The sequence below is a fragment of the Oryza sativa genome, chromosome 11 (genome assembly GCF_034140825.1).
Source record: "Oryza sativa Japonica Group chromosome 11, ASM3414082v1".
Classification (NCBI taxonomy): domain Eukaryota; kingdom Viridiplantae; phylum Streptophyta; class Magnoliopsida; order Poales; family Poaceae; genus Oryza; species Oryza sativa.
This window is the reverse complement of record NC_089045.1, coordinates 11724707-11748978: the sequence shown is the minus strand read 5'-3', so window position 1 is coordinate 11748978 and position 24272 is coordinate 11724707. Positions and strand designations below refer to the sequence as shown.

General features: G+C 45.4%; 1 pseudogene; it reads left to right on the top strand.

Moving 5' to 3' along the window:
- Positions 1-537: 537 nt before the first annotated feature.
- On the top strand, positions 538-4170 carry LOC136354158 (uncharacterized; annotated as a pseudogene).
- Positions 4171-24272: the final 20102 nt, after the last annotated feature.

Below are 24272 nucleotides of genomic sequence, written 5' to 3'. Positions count from 1 at the left end.
AAGATTATTAGATTATTAGACTTACCATATGTGAATGTTAGACTTAGCATATATGATTGTTAGAGATTTAATATAAGATTATTAGATTTTTAATATAAGATTATTAGATTATTAGACTTAGCATATGTGAGTGTTAGACTTAGCATATATGATTATTACAATTTTAATATAAGTTTATTATTGTTTTAATATAAGATTATTAGAGTTTTAATATACGAAACTTAATTAGACTTAGCATATATGATTATTTGAGTTGTAATATACGACACCTAGACTTAGCATATATGATTATCTAGGGTTCTAATATACGACACTTAGACTTAGCATATATGATTGTTAGAGTTTTAATACAAGATTATTAGAGTTTTAATATACGAAACCTAGACTTAGCATATATGATTATCTAGGGTTCTAATATATGACACTTAGACTTAGCATATATGATTGTTAGAGTTTTAATATAAGATTATTAGATTTTTAATATTACACTTAGCAAATATGACCTATAGACTTAGCAAATATTTCTTGTATGAACAGATGGCTGATCGCGATGAGGAACAAATACTGTACGATACAATCGCAGAGGGAAGCAACCAGTACTGGAACGAAGAAGAGGTGAACGAGGATCCAAACCAGTACTTGAACGAGGAGGGGAACGTGGAGAGGGATGCGGAGGGGAACGAGGAGAGGGATGCGGAGGGGAACGAGGAGGGGAACGTGGAGAGGGATGCGGAGGGGAACGAGGAGGAGGAGGCTAGTGGAAGTCAACCCTCTGCTGGATAGAAGAGGGCATGCGGACAACGAGATGCCGCAAAGAAGTTAGAGGGTCGGCACATCATAACAGAAGTGGACGTAGACAGCCGACCTAGTGCCCTGGCAGAAACAACCAAGAATTACGTACGACACAACGGTTGGGTTGTGAGGGATAACGTGCCTGTCAGTACGGTATACTAGCGCAGAACAAGGGCACGCAGAGATCATGACAGCTTTGTCCTAGATTCGGAGAAAGAGATGCTGTGGACCACAATGCTCGAGACGTTCACCCTTCCTGCGGGTACAGAGAAAATAGTGAAAAGGTGGACTCTAAAGAAAATGGCAGAACAGTTTCAGAGCTTCAAGGGAGATCTCTACTAGAAATACATCCTGAAGGGGCAGACACTGAACTTTAACACATTCCCGAAGCTAAGGGATCACTGGGACGAGTTCGTTGCTTACAAGATAGGGCAACAAGGGCAGGCGATGATGGACAGAAACAAAGAAAATGCCGCCAAGAAGAAGTACCATCACCACTTGGGGTCAGGCGGCTATAGCCTCGCGATGCTGAAGTGGGAGGAGATGGAGGCAAGCTTGATTGAGAGGGGTATCGAACCAGCCACCGCTAAATGGCCGAATCGATCGAAGTTCTGGTACTATACTCATGGTGGAACGCTTAACCCAGTTGATGGCTCCCTGGTCTTCAGCGATCAGATACGCGAGGCTGCCAGTCGACTAACGGACGCAGTGGAAGCCTCTTCTCAGGGCACGTTCCGACCCGACAGAGAGAAGGACGAGCTGTCACTCGCCCTGCAGACTCCCGAGCATCCAGGACGAACATGAGGGAAAGGGGTGATTCCTTGGAATATTGGATTCAAGGAGGACATCCACATGTACAGGAGTCGGATGAGGAGAAAGAGAGATACCGAGGCGAAGATTGCCGATCTTGAGTACAGGGTATCTAGCTACAAGCTCAGCATGCAAGACGAGGTGGCAAGGAGGGTGGATGAACGCATGGCCGCACATCGGTCCCATGATCCCCAGCCGTACATTCCTCCTGCAATGGTCAGCCCATCAGGCAATCGTAGCAGCTGCGTCTCAACGGGGCAGGTAGGATAACAGAGCATGGATGCCATGCAAACTCAGGACGAAACCACCTGCCCCGTTGATGAGATCACTCAGCGGACACCATGTGAGCTGCATATTCCCTTCAAGAACTTATCAATCAAGGTATGCTCGTAGTTTTATGATTTTTGACTTGTACATTCCGCAAGTTGCTGCTTAGGTTGATTACTAATAGATAACCTCTCATCACGTGAAGGTGGCGTCGGGAATGGCCATCCCAACGGACCCTTCAGGGACTTACCACTGCAGGCCGATTCCAGTAGGATACTCGAGGATCGAAGTTGAGCTAGTGGAAGCCGCGTACGAGGACCTCGAGTTGGACTACCCTGGAGGAGACGGTGAGACACATCTATGAGACACAAGCCATGCCATTATACTATGGCGCAAGCGGTACATCATCCTCCCTAGGCGACAAGCGGCATCTCGTGCACCATCTCCTCCGGCTCCGCCATCTCCTCCTTAGGCTCCTGCACCGACTCCGCCTCAGGCTCCTCCTACACAAGCTTCTACACTGACTCCTCCTCAGGCTCCTGCGCCGACTCCTCCTCAAGCTCCTCGTCCAGCACCTTCCATGTCAAGGTCTCATCAAGATCCACCGCCTACCCGCACAAGGGCAACAAAGAAAGCGAAAGTTGACGCCGCTGAAAACAAGGAGCCGCCATACAATTGCACGCAAGAGGAGCTTGACGCTTATGTGGTAGCAGAAGTGAAGAGGTAATTGAAGCCTCGGAGTCCAGAAAAGAAGATTCCTATAGATCCGAGTGCCAGGAACTTCTTCAGGGGTATGTCTGCACCAGCCAAGGAGGCCATAAAGCTAACGGACTATGAGCGAACACTTAAGAAAGCATATTATGGAAAGTCCAAACCAGTCCCTCAGCTTTGAGAGCAACCAAAACAGGAGGTCGAGCCGTTGGTGACTGGTAAAGAAATTGGAATAAAAGAATTTATTTCTGACACCGAGCTAACTAGGGATCAATTGCTATGAGGCGCACCAATCCCGAAGGCGGAAGTGAAATACAAGTATGAACTCAGTAAACCGCTTGTCAAGCCTGAGCAGCTGCAGTCCCTACCGACACATATGTATAAATTCCATCAACTGTACATGGAAATGAGTGCCACCGGTAGAGAGATGATCGGAGCAAGGATCAGGGACACAGACTTCTTGCAAGGAGAAGATATTCTCTGGATCAATTTCAAGGGTATCTACGAACTATACCAGCTGGACGCCCTCGACGTCTCTATTATGAGTTGTTAGATTTTGTAAGTATCGTTCAGTTAGATTTCTTATTACGTTTCCTTTAGTTAATTAGGTCCTTGTATATAAGTACACCATATATAATATATACTTCCTTTTATCGTTGTAGAATGGAGATTCAAAGGGCCCGACGGCGGGGGGTTTTCGATACTGGATTCATCGACCCTCAGAAAGTAAACGTCGCAATGATCGACAAGTATCCGCAAGCCACAGAGGACAATCTCGTCCATCTCCTAAAGGAGCAGCATTACAAGACGTTCATACTATTGCCGTACAACACATAGTTAGTTTTTACTGTCTTCCTACCAAATTTCATTCCCGTACGTACATGCTAAGTGTTTTATTCCCGTACTCTTCGACTTGGAGGCCTGCGTAGTCAATGTCTATGACTCAATGGATAAAAAAGAGTCTACGTTTGACCATATTTTTGAACTTATAGACAGGTAATGTCATAAGTTCCAATGTTATTACGAATTTTGATATAATTAATTGCTACTACGAATCATAGCTTTAAACTCCATGTAGGGCTTGGTATTGGTTCCGTCATTTGGTCCGCGGCAATTGGAAAGAAAAACTTAGGTGGAAGTTTAAATTTGCTATCAGTACACATGCTCTACATTTATATTGAATCTCCAATTCAAATACAAGTGTATATTAATTAGATCTCTCGCCGTTTGTCATGTATATATATAGTGCACAAAGCAAGACCAGGGAACTAACTTGTGCGGCTACTACGTATGCGAGTATTGCCACTGCCTTACAACCCAAATCATCACCACAAGAGAGCTCGATGTACGTACAAATAAATTCAAAATTTCATTACGTACGTATCAATTTGTTGTTTACTAATTAATTTCATACATTCGTAGGTTATTCGCATGAGGGATAACCTCAGACACAAGGAATTTATCGCGGCGGTTCAAGAACAACTTATGGGATTCATCAACGAACAAGTCCTTGATCCCGAGGGTGAATTCTACTACAACGGAAATACAATTCATAAGTCGTTAGCTTCTGAGATAACGACTACTACGTCGAAGTTGTAGCTAGCTAGGACATAATGAATTGTAATTAATACATGTCTATTTTTCTATATGTAGACATTTACTTTAGTGTAAATATATATATATATATATATATATATATATATATATATATATAGTAAATTTGTTTGGTGCTCCATGGTGCCCGGGCACCATTGTTGAAATTGAGTATATACCCAATTCAAATGAGTATGAAACTTTTTCAAATATTTAGGTATTAACGTTAACTACTTTACTAACTAGTTCAAAGCAAGTTTGAACTGAATTCAAACTTGCTTTTGTTAGATTTTGATTCTAGGTATATAGCATCCAAACATATAATTAGTTAGGTATGTAATAATAGATTGTGAAATAAAGTTAAATTTGAGTTGTTTTGTTGCTAGGTATAGGTATGAATCGAATACTTATAACTAGGTATATACTCACAATTTAAAAATTTTGAAAAATTTGGGCGAATTTATGTATTTCATACCATGGTGCCCGGGCACCATGGTGCCCCATATGAGTGTCCTATATATATATATATATATATATATATATATATATATATATATATATATATATATATCCAGAGACTCTGCAAGACGTGAAGCTGAATAAGACTGAGAACCCCACTACCTAGGTTTGGATGATGGTTGAGTGGCCTGATTTTGTTTGTACTTCTTGAAAGGTGGTCGCTGTGAGCTCTCGCCCCCTTCCTGATAGGCTCTCTTCCGTTCATTACTAGTGACATTGCCAGAACAATTCTTCTGTGCAGTAGTAATTTGGAGCTCAACCTCCATCCCCCGAGCCTCCTCAACTGTATTGAGGTATACAGTAGGCGGGTTTCTTCCCATTACTTCTCTATATCGGGCATTGAGCCCTCAAAAGAACTTCCTAGCCTTCTCACACTCTTCACTAGCCATGCTAGGCACAAAGCGTACAATATTGCTGAACTCCCGCTCAAACTCATCCACAGTCTTGCTTCCCTACGCATCCAGTCTGCAGCATTAACAGGAGTACCAGACCCATCAAATATATCTAAGCACATGGACGTCCATCTGGTGAGTGTCATTCCCCGAACAACTCGAGCAGCATCATTAGAGACTTCAGCCGAATGACTACCATCCTCTTCCTCTTCCATGTCATCATCCTCCATCTGGTTCAAGGATGCTACTTTATCATGGCGACCTCTCCCACAACCTCTAGCACGACCCCTACCACGACATCCATGATTAGGATTAGGGGATTCTGCAACTGAGTTGTTCCTAGCCTCTTCATCCTGATTATTTTCAACTTCTTCATTATGGTGGCCCCTACCGCGACCTCTACCTCCGCCTCTCCCACGGCCTCAGTTGGCTAACCGAGCACTCTCTAGGCGGCATAGCTATATCAAACAATAGCATGCAAAGAAACACAATCATACACATATATATGCAGCAGAAACATAAATGCTAGGAATGACCCATGCACCCCATCCTATTGTGCACCAGTGTGTCAAGTTTTAGATGATTACATCTAATCCAAGTTCTATTTTTTATTATTTTCTATCCTAAGAGATTTTTAATTGGTTACGAAATCTAGTTCAAAATTTTACGTCGATTTATATTTTATGTTACCTAGTCACTTCCCATGGACCTACCGCCCGCTCTGATACCAACTGTAACACCCTAGGTAGCCACGTACCTAGAATGCCACACCAAAATATACTCAAAAACCACTAACTCCAAAAATCATTAGAAACTTCGGTAGAGTCTCCCCTAAAAATACGGACATCCATGACAGGCAGTTATAAGATAACTCAATAACAACGCAATCCAAACCATCCTAGCTCCACAAATTCCACGTGAAAGTAAGGACCAGAACTTTAAATGACCGTTACAAGTTCTACGCAAAACTTATGCTAAGCAAAAACATAGTCTAAAACTAAATTTCAATAGTGTGCAATAATAGTGTGTAGTTCAAGGGTGCTACTCCCGTCCCATGCCGATCAATATCATTAGGTACCTAAAAACCAAATTAAACACAAGAATGAGTAAAGAATACTCAGCAAGTACCTAAAAACCAAATTAAACGCAAGAATGAGTAAAGAATACTCAGCAAGTACAATATTGAACTAGTAAAACATACACAGGTTTAATGCAATAAGAAACCAATATGAAACATTTGACTTCCTTTAATTTAAAACGAAGGAGGCAAAAAGTAGTAGTTCCCTCCCGGGCATATGTGAATATCCTCAGCATTACCGGTAAGCCGAGCAAGCGTGATCAGCGCTTCTCAAGGATCATGAATAAAGATCCAAATTGCACTCCCATGACTACGCATGTGGTACTTGAATAATGTAAACAAAAAGATTCAAATTGCACTCCCATGACTACGCATGGTACTTGAATAATGTAAACAAAAACTTCCGGAAGAATGAAACATGAATAACGTTGTGAACTTGAACATGAAGTGAAATATGAATATATAGCATAATACCAAAACCACACAATTGATAATAGGAAGCTTCGAATAATAATTGGGTAAATAAAACCAACAAAGCAACACAGTTTATCCATCACACAAGTCCATCTTGTACTTGCCTTAAGTTCTTCGATACTCCGACTCAACTCTAACGTTGTAACCCTCCACACCTGTGGAGCAAAACTACGCATAAACCACTATATCCAACCAATGATAGTAACAAGGGATAATTACTAAAATCGATAACCTAGAACATATAAACTTTTTACCGATTTATATTAAATAACCTATAGCAGTTACATTACTGTTTTATACGTAACTCACAAACCGTCTACCAGAATCTAGCAAATAATACAACTCCGGACATCTATACAAAATTGTCTACAACTTTCATGTTGGGCACAAAATCATATTATGCCTGTGAAAATCCCAGATTAAGGAAAACGAATTGCTGTCCTGATTTCTGGACCCGGCCAGCAGTACTGTTTTTGTTGTTTCTCCCAAACCGTTTATCAAAATCGAACGAAACCAGTGGCGTTAGAAAAATATCGACGATGACTACAAACTTTATTTAGGACAACTAACCTGAATCCCGATGGTTTAATACCAGAATTGAAAATACGGTTTCAGCCTAGCGTTCGATAAAAATAAATTCGAGCTACCGGAAACAGACGTCTTATATATAAATTAGAAACAACTAGAAACTAAAACGGATTACCTAGAAGTACTAATTTTGTAAGAAAAACAAAGAATTTGGAAATATCTACCAAACTCCCCAAATTTCCCTTCTTCTAACTTTTTTTTTCCCTTCTCTTCCTCCTTCCTGTTCTTCTGCAGCAACAAGCAGCAGCAGCCAATAGCAGCAGTAGCAGCAGCAACGGCAGATCGGCAGCAGCCGCAGCAGCACAAGCAGCAATCCTAGCGGCAGTAGCAGCTGGTTTAAAAGTTGAACTTTTGCGCCTTCGCTCTAATATTCTCCGAAATATATTAATTCAAAACCTGGGACATTCCCCGAAATATATATAAACCATGCATCAACAGGGCCATGCAAATAAAAAAAAAAGGGCAGCTCGATATTTAGTCCCGGTTGGTTTGGTGGCTCAGCCGGCTACGTGGTTAAGCCATCTTTAGTCCCGGTTGATGTTACCAACCGGGACTAAAGATCGATCTTTAGTCCCGATTATTTCACCTGGGACTAAAGATAGCGATCTTTAGTCCCGGATTAGTAGCCCCGATTTGAAAACCGGGACTAAGGGGGGTTACGAACCGGGACTAATAAGGGTTTCTCCACCAGTGTGTAATTTGTTTTGTTATTAGTTTACGTTTAATACTTCAAATGTATGTCTGTATACTTAAAAAAATTGGCACATGAGCTAAACACGGGGCCTTAATCATTCTATCAATTGGAGTTTTGGTGCATATGGAAGTAAAAGTGAAACAAAGGTTTACGACAAATTGTTAATCTGTATCTATACTTGCATTTTCCCATGAAAGAAAAATAGTATCAGTCCGCATGTATGATTTGTACTAAACCCTAAATGTTGCTTTTAACTAGAACTCGATTGACACTATTTCCTTTTAACCGCCGTGGGATTACTAATCATGGGCTATAGTAATTACTCTTTGTAATGCAATTCTGCAAATGAGAAAATGAGATACTAGCTGATGACATTTTTTTTTACAAGCCAGAGATGCTAGCAATCTTAAAGAAATAGTGAGCATAGTGACTCATCCAGAGATACTTCAAAGTTGTTTTTTTTTCTTTTTTACCAATGAAATATTTCTATGTAGTTATTCTTTTATCCTCGGGGGCACTCATACGAAGCTTTAATTTTTCTGTTAATAAAGGCAGATGGTGCATTTCTAGCAATAGATAGTTAAGTTTTTTTTAAGAGATCATTCAAATTATCATCCCATAATGATCTAGAAAACTCAATTAATTTTTTATGAAGAATTTATGGAATGCAGCATTAAAAAGGGTCGCATTTATTATTCTACTTTTATGTATATCATGCCAAAACGTATTTTGCACGTACACAATAACTAATACTATTATAATCGAATAGATAATCCTGCACTAAATCAAATTGGCCGGGCCGTCATATTTATGGCTGACAGCGATACCGGTGATGCTTGCTTTCCTTCTCACGCGACATTCATTGTGATCGAAGTTTCAACACTATGGTACAGTAGCATCGAAAAATAAGTTTATTAAGCAGGGAAAATTCTACGTTTTTGTTCACGTGGAATTTGTGCTAATCTTTTTTTTAAGAATTACACGGTACAACGCACACCCTCACAACACACGTACACTCACCCCTATAAACGTATGCACGTAAACCCTACCCTTATGAGCATCTTCGAAGACTGAGCCGACAAATCCATCCTATAGATTGATGAAGTCACCACACACGCACGCAAATCCTACCCCTATGAGCATCTTCGTAGAATGAGTTGGCAAATCCATCCTGGAGATTGACTAAGTCACCACAGCCGCTTTGCTGTCGACGGGTACGTCGCCTACCACTAAAAGCACAAAGCTATTAAATCCTGGAAAATTCGCTTCCATGGGGGAGTCGAACACATGATCTATGGTGCTACTGATGCTCTTCTAACCACTAGACTACAGGAGGCTTGAATTCCATGGAAATTTATTTGATCTTGACGTAAATTATTTCAATTTAGGTAGATATAGAAAATTTTCCGTTTACAAGGATTTGTTCCCCTAATCCCCTTACCTTGATTTTGGATGAAAAATAAAATGAACTTAACATATCGTGAAAAATTTTCTTACGTGAGTCTAGTGTTAAAGGGAAAAGTTTTCTTACGTGAGTCAAGTGTTAATGTGTTATAATAAAAGCTTTTGTACAATCATGGCCGAGACACATATAACCATGAGTTTTTTAATATATACTATTTGTAAATAAATTCCCTATGAATGAAAAAGAAGTGTTGAAGAGAGATAATAATAATTTCATTAAAGTAAGAAGTCTCCCCTATCCTGATTAATTTGTTTTCCCCTTCCCCTGTCAACTATAACGATTTTTCTCGCATATCCATTATTTGTTTTGACATTACGTTTCCAGAGTTTCTCAAAAGGGAGATGACACAAAGGTAAATGGTTTCGCTGAACCAAAATTATGCATCATCACCTTCAGTGCCATGGACTGCCCACTCAAGGCTGCCCTGCACTCTTGGATAAAAAAAAGATTATTATTATGAAGGTTCCATATTTTTTAACACTGCAATTGGTATATACATCTTGATATAATAAGACAACGTGTCCTCCAAATCACGCTGTAGAAATTATTAGCCATACGCATGTCCTTCAAAGAAGTGGTAACAGCAAGTGCCACATTTGCCTGTATGATAAAAAGCTGCCTGGCCGGCTATCTTGTACTGATTATATTTTTTAAAAATGTTGTTTAGTCAAGTGGTCTTTTGTTCCCCTCCTTCCAGCTGCATATGTGAGCATGAATAATTTATAGTCTTGCGATTGTAACTGTGCTATGCTGCTAGGTGTCACAGTTGATTGATTAAGAGCAGGTACAATAAGCTGACTCAGCGGGCTGCAAAACTATGCCACATCATCCTATTCCTATATGGAGGGGAGAGAAGATAAGAGAGAAGAAAACGACTGACTAATTTGTAACCTGCTGGTAGCGATATATTTAAGTCGGCATCGCTTGCTTGCAGCCGCTCCCGGCCATTAAAATAACACATTGTGGGCCCGCGCAACCACAACAGATCGCGCTACCCCTCAACATCGCTCTCCTCATCTGCATCGCCCTCCCCTCCCGATCCCCTACCTCTCGATCGCCGCCGTCCCTCGATTCTTAGCGTGCCTCGCGATGATTTATCTTCCGATGGTGCAATCTCAATTTGACTCCCGCGCTTCTCCTCCCCTCCTTCCTGTGCGGCTCCCGCGCTTCTCCTCTCCCTCCCGCGCTCGCGAAACTGCCTACCTATATGATAGAGAAATCCAGTTGCTCCAAAATTCCCATCGCAATATGCTGCCACTTCCGATCTCATTCTTCCGCCGGCTACGGGCCACCGAATCGACGGCCACCTCTACTACAGCCCCGCTCCTCTTCCACCTTGTATAATCTCTCCCGCCCCCGCGAGAAATTCCTGCCTAAAACCCTAGTTCCCCAGCGCCAACACCATGTCTAGCCGGATGAAGAGGGAGGTGGAGCCGCCTCCTCAGATCGTTGTGAGATCTACTGGTCCTCTCGCTGTTCCGACGCCGCAGGCAGCGCCGTATCCATATGGAGGTCTCTGGTTCTCACTGCCACCGACTGCTTGGCTTGCTTCTCCACAGTCACAAGCCATGCCTGGCTCTTCTGCTTTCCCTCTTCCTGCAGATGGCAAGACTGATGTGCATCCTGATCTTGAAGAATGATTTGTTTGTCAATTGATTATGTTAGTTGTGAATTTGCCATGCTGATTACTCCTTTTAGTGCTTAAAAAAAAGAGCATGTACTGATTTACTTATTTAAGTGATGTTTCAGTGAAAAGCAATGTTGTAAAGCATGCACTGAATTATATTTAGGCTAATAAGATTTGATATCCATTTGTGACTATAATCTGAATCATTTTTTTCGCAGTGACCAAGCGCCACACACACCCTATTCAAGCAAAACATGGCAGTTGGCATCTGTCGATTTAAGGCTAACAACTTTCTAGTTTCTAAGCAGGTAATAAGAAGGAAATTGACTTACTCCAGTCGAAGATTTTCAAGAAGACAACCAGATAGTATATGAGCAGTTAATGTATGACACTTTAGAGTAGGTACAATAGCAGGCTATAAGCCAGCTGTAAATATATTTTAAGGAGATAAATTAGGAGAGAGAAGAGCAGCGGGCTACAGATTTATAGCCAGCTGTAGCACGGATTCCAAGACGCAGTGTGTCTATGATAGGTGGGACTAAGTATTAATAGTGTAGTATATAACTATTGTATGAATAAGCTATTAAATTGGCTATAGATGAATTGGAGCTACTAGTTGGCTATACTATTGAACTTGCTCTTAGGATGGCATAAAGATGAAGCTTGACAGCTATGATACCTGAAGAAATATTCTGTTAGAAGATACCGAGAATAACTCCAACCACTTTTACAAGCTAGTGAAAGCAGGGGTTGTAATGGGTCCAACCTTTTAACATGCAAAATTTAAGCGTAGGGTGAGGTTGATTTTTTATATTTTTTTTAAAAAAAATATTTAATGGCTAGGTAAGATTGTGAAAGAACCTATAGGCCTTGAGTTATTACTATTCCTAGACATTACTGGTCCATGAAGTTATCCTACTCCCTCCGTTCCATAATATAAGAGATTTTGAGTTTTTGCTTGTATTGTTTGACCACTCGTCTTATTCAGAAAATTTGTGTAAATATAAAAAACGAAAAGTTGTGCTTAACAAAAAAATAAATAATAATTCCATTTTTTTTAATAAAACGAATGGTCAAACAGTGCAAGTAAAAACTCAAAATCCCTTATATTATAGGACGGAGGGAGTATTATACTGTTATGCCCTTGGGGCTTTTAGTATCGTAGGGACATTAATGTAACTTCGTGTGCACTTCCACTGTAAAAGACACCTTAGTCATATAGCTAAATAGATTATCATTTTCTTAAAACTGTGATGGTAGATAATTTTGTATACCTGTAGTTTATTCTCTGATACGGATAGGCGAGGAACAACATTTCTCCGCCAATCCCCATCTTGTTCGTGACTCGGAGCGTGGGGGAGCAGAAGGAGGCAGACCCGGTGGTGAGGAGGTGCCGTGGCGCAGGGAGCACCGGACGGCGGCGGTGGCGTGAGGTCCCTCTGCCGAAGCCCGAAGAAGACGGCGATGAGGAAGATGGCGATAGAGTAGGCTCCGCTGATGGCAGCAGTCGCCGGTCGGCGTCGGTCTCGCGATCTCTCTCGCTTCTGGGCTGGCGGCTAGGGTTTGGAGGTGGGGGATTGGGCCGCTACTGGGTCGTTTGGCCCATGGCCCATTCCATGTTCTCCCGCTCTGCATCTTCCTCCTCCTTTTCCATGGCGACTCGCGCGAGCGGCGCCAACAACAACCATAGCGCTGGTGAGGGACTAGCCGCTGGGGCAGCCGGCATCAAATCCGGATGCGACGAACAAGGTACTGGAATCTTACACGGCTCCACCAGAGTTCGATTTGATCTCCCGATTTGCGATTTCATTTACCTGATGTATCTGCGTATTTCCATCCGAGGAATCCGTGAGAAATGGAAGAAGCAAACATCATCCGTGACCTACGCTGGTACTCCTGTGTCAGGTTCGCTCATTTCTCGATCTATAATTTTTTTGATGTTGGAGTGCAATGAACTAATCAAGTTTTGGGGATTTATTGGTTCTGAGTGGGACGCTGGTGTTTCTGATAGAGGAGAACCAACTATAGAGTAGATTGAATGGCGACTGAATTTTGAGGGCTAGAAATAGGCTAGTATCCTTAAGAACGAATCGAACAAGGAGAGACGTTGCACTAGCCCAGGTTGGTTTTGTTTCAGGATAAATACTCTGTTTTTTTTACCCAAAACAGTAGACCAAGTATTTTAGTATAACTCCTTTTTTGTTTCAGTATAAAGTAACTGGAGAAATCACCGCTATGTTTTCTCTTTCGGATCAACCACTTGCAACTAGGGTTATGGTTCATGTATTCTTTTTTTATTTCAAACACCATGGTTCGTCTATCTCGTAGTACCAATTAGGTCTATCATTGACCATTTACACTTCTATCCATAAAAATTTAAACAAACTTAGACCCATTCCACTTAGATGCTCCATGAGCTGCATTTTTTTTTTGTTTCAAGTCGTTTTCTTGGCCTTGGTAGTTTTTACTAACTTCTTCTTTTGTAATAATGAGACTAGGAACTTATGCAACTACTGCATTTTCTCATCTTTACTGCACTTGCTACTTCATACTTTTGCTTTTTTCTTAGAAAAGCGAATGGTTAAAGATATGCCTAACAATACTCAAACACTTCAATGTAGTTCAAGAGTCCATTTTCCTTCTATAGAGTATGACCTGTTGGAGGATGCGCCGCCGCCATCATGCACCCTTGCTTCTAGCTTCTAGGTCTTGAGTTGATGATGGCACATTATCACTTGCTGGACTACTCTTCTTGGACCTAACCTTTACTGCTGAATTTCATGACATATTAACCTCAAAATTCCTAAAATTTTTAATGGGCTCATTAGATGAGGTAAAGTTTTCAGTTTGGATTTTTTTTTCTTATCATACATAGAAGACTAGTATAATCATTACAATGGTATTGTACTATCCAAAATATTAGAACTTATAAAACAATCCTCAGTTAGTAGTAGAAAAATAGCAATTATCGAAGGTGGAATTTACTTCTTTAGTAGAGAAGAACTCAACCAAAACAGGCATACTAGGTAAGGCAAAAAAGAAAACATAAATAATGAACATGATGTTTACTAACAAGTTAAGATGCTGCATCCTCCAGTCCACTCAATGAATATGCTATAGTTAGGCCATGGCTTCCAGCCTCTTGCAATTGCCAGCCTCACCAACGCACCTAGGCGTTCATCCCCGATGTAGTCATCCCTTCCAAAAATTTTCCACAACTGCCACACCATAATATGAAAGCATTCCTTAACACTATGGCTGTCCATGCATTGCGCACATCACTCACAACATGCTTGGACCAGAACTTATAGGTAAGCTCTCCAACGGTACACCCAGGCTTAGGGCAGCGAACAGGCATACCACCCCCCAATACATGATAACTGATATGATCAACTATACAATTGAAACACAGAAGAAGTGGGGCAACCTTGGCAGTAGGAGTGCCTATGCATCACGTTGTATTCCACACATATCATGCTGAGAAATGTCTCAGCATCAGAGTGATCGATTTCAACCATAACCTTCTCATCTTTGCTCTCCGTGTTGCTAATGTGTTATGTTGTTTTGGTGACCTTATCTCTCCACACAATTATTTTATAGTTGTGACTTTGAACATCATTCTTGTCGCAAATCTCCTTTCGCAAATCCTGAACATAAACAAATGGCTGGATGGCTAAAAATCATTGGTTTGAGCTATCGTAGATGGTTGTAGTGATCACTACAATTTGTCTTTCTTGTGTATCCTTTTAAAAGATTTTCATTGTTTACTCGATGCAATCTAGTACGCTACGACAATGTAAGAGTGAAGTATCGTGCTAAGATATACTCTCATATTCATATACCATGGGTGGAGTCCCCATTAATCTTACCATTTTATCATCTGTTGCTCACTACTTTCCTCTAGAACTTAGCCAGCTGGCACATTCTGAGCCAATATTTCCGTAATGAAGAATTCCAGGTTTTCATATGCATGACAATACTAGAAAGTTAGAATACTTGAATTAAAACATTCAAATTTAGAACTAATTACAATAAAGCACTCTACTCTGAGGCATGCTACATTAATGTTTTTTGGACGGATGTTTTGTGGATTCGAAACCCAACACCATAACATCAAGAGTAGTCACCAAAGGAGTCACATAGACAGAAGTGGAAGAACTTCAAATAAAGAGATGGTATGTTTGATGAGGAAGAAATCCAACTAAAGAGGGGGTATCGTTGAAGAACTAGTGTCTGTATTTCTGAAACCTCCATATGCAGTTCTCAGTTTAGGACCACTGGAAGAAACTAAGATGATATTGAAAATGGTAGACTCTATATGGGCATCTGATTGTCCAACTTAGGGTTTGATTTGTTTATGTTGATCATGCCATGGCACATATGCCAAATGACAACGAACTCGCAGTTGTATCAGGGTGCCCATTCTTCTGAATTGGAGGTGTAGTGTCAACATGGAGTGGAAAATTATGGTTAGCTATTATGATCTCTTATGTAAAACAGAGATTGACGCGACTGTTGTTTTGTCATTCTATTTTTGGTTTTTGTTGGCGGATGGCATGAGGCCCTTCGACCGAATCTGCCGAAACCCGTGGCGAAGGCTATGGAGCAAGAACGGCGTAAGGCGAAGAGTCGTACGAGTGCCTTGCCAGGCCAGAGGCGTCTCAGGCGAAGGGTGCAAGGCGAAGACTATCTGCCGAAGGAAGACGACTTCGCCATGGCAAGTACGCCCCCGCGAGGGCCGAGGAAGCCTTTCTGGCCCATCAAGCCTAGGGGCTATAGGGCCGGCGATCGCCAGACGGCCCATCAGGGGCCCATGAGCCCCTATAACATTATGCACCCTTGTAAATGTCCCTTTCGTAAGGGTAATCATGTAAATTCCCCTGTATAACCTAAGCCCTAGTAGTAAGAACCTGTAATAGGGCTATAAATAGTCCCCTAGGGCCATGTAACGGGGGGATCCCCGAGTGAAATTTAAAATTTAATACACTTCGTTTTTCCAACCACTGTTGAGTAACCACATCTTTCGACGTATGCGGTTGTCGTTTCGACAACAGCTGGCGCCGACCGTGGGGACCTCCGAGCGAAACCACTGAGAGCGAATGCCACCGAAGAAGGTCGTGAAGGAGAAGGTTACCAGGCGGAAGGAAAGCGACGCCGGACCGGACATGGCCGCCGAGGAGGGAGCAGAGCCTTCGGCACCCGTGGCCGAAGATGGAGGAGGACCATCTGCTTCCACATCTGCACCGTCACAACCGCCTTCGGCCCCTGCCGCCTCTGTGCAAGTGCCGAATGCGGCCGACGTGGCGAAGGCGGATGCGGCGGCAAGGGCACTCCAGACCAGGGCGGAGATCCTTTCGACAAGCCAACTGGTGGTACCCCAAGCCGCCCCATCGCAGCCGGCAGCGGTCCCAACTGCGCTCGCCGCTGTGCAAGCCCAAGTCAGCCCTGACCCCGAAACGCAAGCCGAAGCCGACATGGAAGCCATGCGACAGAACATGACACGGCTCCAAGACATGCTTCGCCAAATGCAAGAACAACAACAGGCTTACGAGGTGGCAAGGCGGACCAAGGTCACGTCGACTCCAATCCTTCAGTATTCGGCAGGTTATGTCCCACCTCAAGTCCATCCGCAAGTGATGACCCAGCCCTTTTCGCCACAAGTCGCACAAGCACCAATGTACTTCGCTGGGCAGCAATCGGCCGCAGCAGTGCATCCGGCCCCTCACGTGCAACTGCAAGCTCAACCAGTCGCTACCCAAGTACACCATCAACCACCCGGCCAAGCGCCACAAACAGTGGCAGAAGGGGCTTCGGCTCTGCAGGCGCAACTCCAAGCTTTCCTTCAGCAACTCAACCAACCCCACTGCATTTCAAGCACAACCCCATCGGCCCATCCGGAGGGGAATACAAGTCAAGGTACGCCTAATTGGTTGCCACCGATTCAGCCGGGCCTGGGAGTTTCGCCGTGGAATCAAGGACCACAGTTCGACTTCGTCAACGCTGCTCAGGCGCCAACCGTTTGGCAGCAAGCTCCGACTCCAGGCTTCGGAACAAACCAAGCACCAATCCAAGCTGCCATGACGTGGTCACAGCCAATTTTTGACCCATACATGGCGGCTCAGCAAGTACCTCCAGTTGGAGCCGGGCAGTCGAATGCCATGGCCCAACATCACACACAAGCTGCGATTTCGCCCTTCGCCACACCGTACCCGCAGCAAGGTGCGGTAAACAGGGCAGGAGGCGAAAAGGGGCTACCGTTGAGTGGGGGAATCAAGACTCGTCCAATCCCACCCTAGTTCAAGTTCCCACCCGTCCCGCGCTATTCGGACAAAACTGACCCGAAGGAGTTCCTCTCCATCTACGAGTCAGCGATCGAAGCGGCTCATGGTGACAAAAATACCAAGGCAAAGGTAATACATCTCGCTCTAGACGGCATCGCCCGTTCTTGGTATTTCAATTTACCAGCCAATAGCATTTACTCATGGGAGCAATTGCGCGATGTTTTTGTCCTTAACTTTCGAGGCACCTACGAGGAGCCGAAGACACAGCAGCACCTACTCGGCATTCGCCAAAGGCCGGGGGAGTCGATAAGGGAGTACATGCGTCGCTTCTCGCAAGCCCGGTGCCAAGTTCAAGACATAACCGAGGCGTCGGTTATAAACGCCGCTTTGGCCGGTTTGCTCGAGGGCGAACTCACAAGAAAAATCGCCAACAAGGAGCCACAGACGCTCGAGCACCTACTTCGCATCATTGACGGGTTCGCAAGGGGCGAGGAGGATTCCAAGCGACGACAAGCTATACAAGCTGAGTACGACAAAGCCTCCGTCGTCGCTGCTCAAGCTCAAGCACAAGTTCAAGTTGCCGAACCACCTCCCCTCTCTATTCGCCAGTCTCAGCCGGCGATCCAAGGACAGCCGCCAAGGCAAGGCCAAGCCCCCATGACTTGGAGAAAGTTCAGAACAGACCGGGCGGGCAAGGCTGTGATGGCTGTCGAAGAAGTGCAAGCCCTCCGCAAGGAGTTCGACGCCCAACAAGCAAGCAACCATCAGCAGCCAGCCCGCAAGAAGGTCCGAAAAGACCTCTTCTGCGCCTTTCACGGACGCTCTTTGCACACCACCGAGCAATGCCGAAACATTAGGCAACGTGGCAACGCGCAAGACCCAAGGCCGTAGCAAGGAACAACTGTCGAAGCACCCCGCGAAGCAGTTCAGGAGCAAACACCCCCAGCCGAACAACGCCAAGATGCACAACGAACGATAATCCAAGTGATTAAGGGCCGACCCGCCAAGCCAGTTGTCCAAGCGGCAAAAGAAGATGCAGACCCGTATGGTCCACAGCATCACTTCGATGGGCGAAGGGGCGCCGCAATATCTGAACCAGCTAATTTCTTTTGGGCCGGAAGACGCAGAAGGAGTTATGTTCTCGCATCAAGATCCTTTGGTAATCTCAGCAGAGATAGCTGGTTTCGAGGTCCGACGAATACTGGTCGACGGAGGGAGTTCGGCCGACGTTATCTTTGCCGAAGCATATGCCAAGATGGAGTTGCCTACCCAAACACTTACCCCAGCACCAGCATCACTCCGCGGTTTCGGCGGAGAAGCAGTTCAAGTTCTCGGCCAAGCACTCTTGCTGATAGCCTTTGGCTCGGGGGAGAACGGACGCGAAGAGCAAATACTGTTCGACGTCGTCGACATCCCGTACAATTACAATGCCATCTTCGGCCGTGCAACCCTGAACAAGTTCGAAGCCGTTTCCCACCACAATTACCTCAAGCTCAAGATGCCCAGCCCGGCAGGGGTGATAGTAGTCAAGGGGCTTCAGTCTTCGGCCGCTTCGAAAAGCGATCTAGCCATAATCAACAGAGCAGTGCACAGCGTTGAGACCGAACTGCATGAACGGCCGAAGAACACGCCAAAGCCCACTCCTCACGGCAAGATAACAAAAGTGCAGATTGATGATGCCGACCCCACAAAGCTTGTATCACTGGGGGCGACATGGGCGAAGAAGAAGTTGAGAGTATCCTAGAGGTGCTCAAGAAGAACATCGACATCTTCGCCTGGAGCCCTGACGAGGTGGGGGGTGTTCCGGCAGATCTCATCATGCATGACCTGGCGGTCAAGCCGGACATTAAGCCAAGAAAACAGAAGTTGCGCAAGATGTCTGCCGACCGCCAAGAAGCGGCGAAAGCCGAAGTACAAAAATTGCTCAGGGCAGGGGTAATCCAAGAGATTGACCATCCGGAGTGGTTGGCGAATCCAGTGCTGGTGCGGAAGTCAAATGGCAAATGGCGCATGTGTGTTGATTTCACAGACCTGAACAAAGCGTGTCCGAAAGACGACTTCTCCTTGCCGCGGATCGACCAGCTCGTGGATTCAACAGCTGGATGCGAGCTCATGAGTTTCCAGGACGCATATTCCGGCTACCACCAGATCCACATGAACCCGCTTGACATCCCCAAAACATCCTTCATCACTCCGTTCGGCACATTTTGTCACCTCAGGATGCCTTTCGGCTTAAGGAACGCAGGAGCAACCTTCGCTAGACTGGTGTACAAAGTACTTGGCAAGCAGCTGGGGCGGAATGTGGAAGCCTACGTCGACGACATTGTCGTAAAAAGCCGCAAGGCTTTCGACCATGCGATCGACCTACAGGAGACATTCGACAGCTTGCGCGCGGCAGGCATAAAGCTGAATCCGGAGAAGTGTGTTTTCGGCGTCTGCATAGGCAAGTTGTTGGGTTTCCTTGTTTCTGAAAGAGGCATCGAGGTGAATCCCGAGAAAATCAATGCCATCCAGCAAATGAAGCCTCCGTCAAGCGTACATGAAGTACAAAAGCTTGCAGGCCGAATTGCGGCACTCAGTCGATTCCTCTCAAAGGCGGCCGAAAGAGCTTTGCCCTTCTTCAAGACCCTCCGGGGCACGGGAAAGTTTAATTGGACACCAGAGTGCCAAGCAGCATTCGACGAGCTAAAGCAATACTTGCAAAGCCCGCCAGCTCTAATAAGCCCACCCCTAGGAAGCGAACTGCTATTATACTTAGCAGCTTCGCCGGTGGCAGTCAGTGTTGCACTTGTCCAAGAAACAGAGTTCGGACAGAAACCGGTCTACTTCGTCTCTGAAGCACTGCAAGGAGCGAAGACAAGATACACTGAAATGGAAAAGCTCGCTTACGCCCTAGTGATGGCTTCGCGCAAGCTTAAGCACTACTTCCAGGCCCACAAAGTCATAGTGCCATCATAGTACCCCTTGGGCGAAATACTTCGAGGCAAGGAAGTCACTGGCCGGCTCAGCAAGTGGGCGGCAGAGCTATCCCTGTTCGACTTGCATTTTGTTGCACGCTCTGCTATCAAGTCTCAAGTGCTAGCTGACTTCGTAGCTGAATGGACACCGGTACTTGCCCCCGACACCAAGCCCGCTGAACAATTCTGGGTGATGTACTCTGACGGTTCGTGGTCGCACAGGGGGGCAGGCGTTGCGGCAGTCCTCTTTTCGCCGAATGGTGTGCCGATTCGGTACGCAGCAAGACTGCAGTTCGACACAACCAACAACGCAGCAGAATACGAAGCCGTTCTCCTGGGCCTAAGAAAGGCGAAAGCACTAGGAGTCCGGCGCTTGCTGATTCGAACCGACTCCAAGTTGGTAGCAGGCCACGTTGACAAATCCTTCGAGGCAAAAGAAGAAGGAATGAAGAGATATCTGGAGGCTATTCGGTCCATGGAAAAATGCTTCACCGGCATAACGGTCGAACACTTACCTAGCGGCCAGAACGAGGAAGCAGACGCCTTGGTGAAATCCGCTGCTTGTGGTGGCCCACATTCGCCTGGCATCTTTTTCGAAGTCCTACATGCTCCAAGTGTGCCCATGGACAGCTCGGAAGTCATGGCAATCGACCAAGAGAAACTGGGCGAAGACCCATAAGACTGGCGAACCCCATTTGTGAAACACCTTGAAACTGGCTGGCTTCCGGTAGACGAAGCAGAAGCAAAGCATTTGCAACTCAGAGCCACGAAGTATAAGATGGTCTCGGGTCAGCTTTACCGTTCCGGGGTACTTCAACCCTTACTTCGTTGCATCTCTTTCGCCGAAGGCGAAGAAATGGCAAAGGACATGCACCAGGGGCTATGTGGCGCGCACCAGGCTGCAAGAACAGTGGCCTCCAAAGTATTTAGACAACGAGTTTATTGTCCCACTGTGTTGAAAGTCTGTGTTGAGCAAATCAAGAAATGTGAAAGTTGCCAGCGTCATGGCCGAAGCCAAACCGCGCCCCAGTACGATCTGCAGCCCATTGCGCCAATATGGCCCTTCGCCAGGTGGGGACTGGACATCATCGGGCCGTTCCCGGTGGCGCGAAACGGGTATAAATTCGCAATTGTAGCTGTGGAATATTTCTCTCGATGGATTGAAGCCGAACCCCTTGGGGCAATCACTTCGGCAGCAGTATAGAAGTTTGTATGGAAAAACATTGTTTGCCGTTTCGGAGTACCAAAAGAGTTCATTACTGACAACGGCAAGCAGTTTGACTCTGATAAGTTCAGAAAAATGTGCAAAGGGCTTAACCTGGAAATCAGGTTCGCGTCGGTCGCGCACCCGCAGTCAAATGGGGCGGCCGAACGTACAAATGGCAAGATCCTAGAAGCACTAAAGAAAAGACTCGAGGGGGCAGCGAAAGGCAAATGGCCAGAGGAATTGCTATCGGTCCTCTGGGCCCTTCGGACGACCCCCACAAGACCAACCAAGTTTAGCCCGTTTATGCTTCTTTATGGCGATGAGGCAATGACCCCAGCAGAGCTAGGGGCTAACTCACCAAGGGTGATGTTCTCTGGGGGCGAAGAGGGGCGCGAAGTATCGCTCGAACTCTTGGAAGGGATAAGAGTCGAGGCGCTCGAGCACATGCACAAGTACGCCACAAGCACTTTGGCAACTTACAACAAAAAAGTTCGACCCACGGAGCTGATGCCTGGTCATCTCGTCCTAAGGAAGAAGGCGAACCCAGTGGCGGTTGGCAAGCTTGAATCAAAGTGGGAAGGACCGTACCTCATCAAACACAAGTCCAGGATGGGATCTTTTCGCCTAGCGACACTCGAAGGCGAGGAGTTCGACCATTCCTGGAACGCCGCCTCTCTCAAGCGCTTCTATGTCTAGAATGGGTGGCACCCAAATCGCCAACTTGTAAAAATATACATACCGTCATGTAAGCCCTTCGGCACTATGTAAGCTTTTCGGCAAGGAAAAAAAAGAGAAAAAAAAAGAGAAAAAAAAACTGGATGTAGGGCTATTATCCACCATGGAGGCCCGAACCAGTATAAAATCTCTGTGTCCTCCGCCTTCTTTTTATTTTTCGTGTGATTGATAATTTGTGGAAAAACCCCAAGGCAAACGCCTGATCAGCGAAAAAGGCCAGGGGGGCGAAACGAATCGGCCGAAGCATCGCTCGCCGAACGTTGAAACCGCAACAGCTTGTCTCGGAAAATAACTAGCTGAACGACGTTACTATTCGATCAACATAAAAGCAAAAGCGTCTCTTTCGACACAAAATGCTACAGATCGAAAACGAATAACGAAAAGCTGAAAAGTCAGTACACCTATTTCACTAATATACGCAAAGGGGCCGGCATGTTCCAACCTAACAAAAGCACAAAATGTGACGATGCGAAAAATAGCGAAAAGGAAATAAAGCACGTTCTTTATTAACTTCAAAAAAAAATAATCGAAGAATAGAAGGTTCACAACACGATACAATTTACTTTACAAGTAAATTACATTTTCGCCCCCGTAATCACTATCCCTCCCTAAGGAATGGTCAGGCGAACTAGGTTCGTCATCACTACTAATATCGTACACAACCTTAAGAGGAGTAGGGGGCGAAACACAGACTAAACTGTAACGACGTTGAAAGATCGTTTCCTGACGTTTAGTCTTCTGATGGTTTCGCCAAAAGCGATCCATATCCTCCAAACGTCTTGATTGAACAAGATCGTAATCTTCTAAGGTTCGCCCGGGGTGCGCCCGCAGCCAGTCGGCAACCTTAAAAACCTTATAGCTGCGACCATTTATCTCCATTTCGCGATAAACAGGCCGAAATGGACATCGCAGCTTCGGCAGACCCTTCAATGCCACAAATTTCTCGTTTTGACTTCGCTAGCTCCCGGAAGGGGGCCGAATGCACAACTTTCGGCGAACCCCCTGATAGACAGCGCAGAAAAAGCAAAACACAGCTTATATAGTAAGAATAGGCAAAAGAAGGGGGAGGTATGGCATAATGCGAAATGAGCGAAGTAATAATATGCTAAAGGCTTCAATCATCAAAAAAGAATTTAACATTGTGCCATACATTCCAAATATACAAAAAAGCCTTTTTTAAGGTTTGGTGGCAACTTGCCGAATATACATCATTTGCCTCTCTAGGCAAACGCAAAAGAGGGAGAAAAACTACAAAACTCTAAAGAAAGGGCGGAGGGCCTCACACCTCAGGGTGATCCTGGGCATCGCCTCCAACCTCTTCGCCCACCGCACCCTCTTCTTCGCACCGATCTGCCGCCTCCGCCTTCGCCAGTTGCTCCAGAAGGCGCGTCTTGGCAGCGGACCGGCCGTCTTTCTGCCAGAACTGTTTTCGCCACGCGCGAAGAGCGGGCGAAATATTCTACGCACTAATCTCCCAGTCCCCCTTCACGTTGGTAGGGAACTCGGCGACGTGCTCGCAGCCGAACTGCTGCAAAAGGCCTAAGGTGAAGGCCGCCGATACACGCGCACAGCAATCGCCGTACGCGGTGGCGCAGTCTGAAACCGATCTACCAGCCTGCTGGGTCCACTCGGAGAAGTCAAAGGCTGAGGCATCCTCGGCAGGGACCCCACGCACCTTCGCGCCCATGTCGGTAAGGGCAAGGCGGAGCGTTTGGCAAGCCGTTCTTGCAGATTAGGTGGTCTTCGCCATCTCCCGCGAAAACCGCTGCGACTCCTCCGCGGCGCTCGCTTCGGCCCTGCTAGCCTTCTGGCGAAGAGCCTCCATCTTCGGCTCAATAAGGTTGTAGTAATCGATGAGCACCGCCGAATGGGCCTTCTCCTTCTCCAGTTCGGCCTTGAGGCGATCAACCTCGCCCCTGGCCTCTTTCCCCTTATCCAATTCGGACTGAAGGCGTTTGACTTCAGCTTTCGCCTCCTTGAGGGTGTGGGCCAGGGCCTCCACCTCCAAGTTCTTGCGGCTTATTTCATCATCCTTGGCCCGAAGACGGCTCTTAAAACCGTCAAAACGGGCCCGCACGGTTC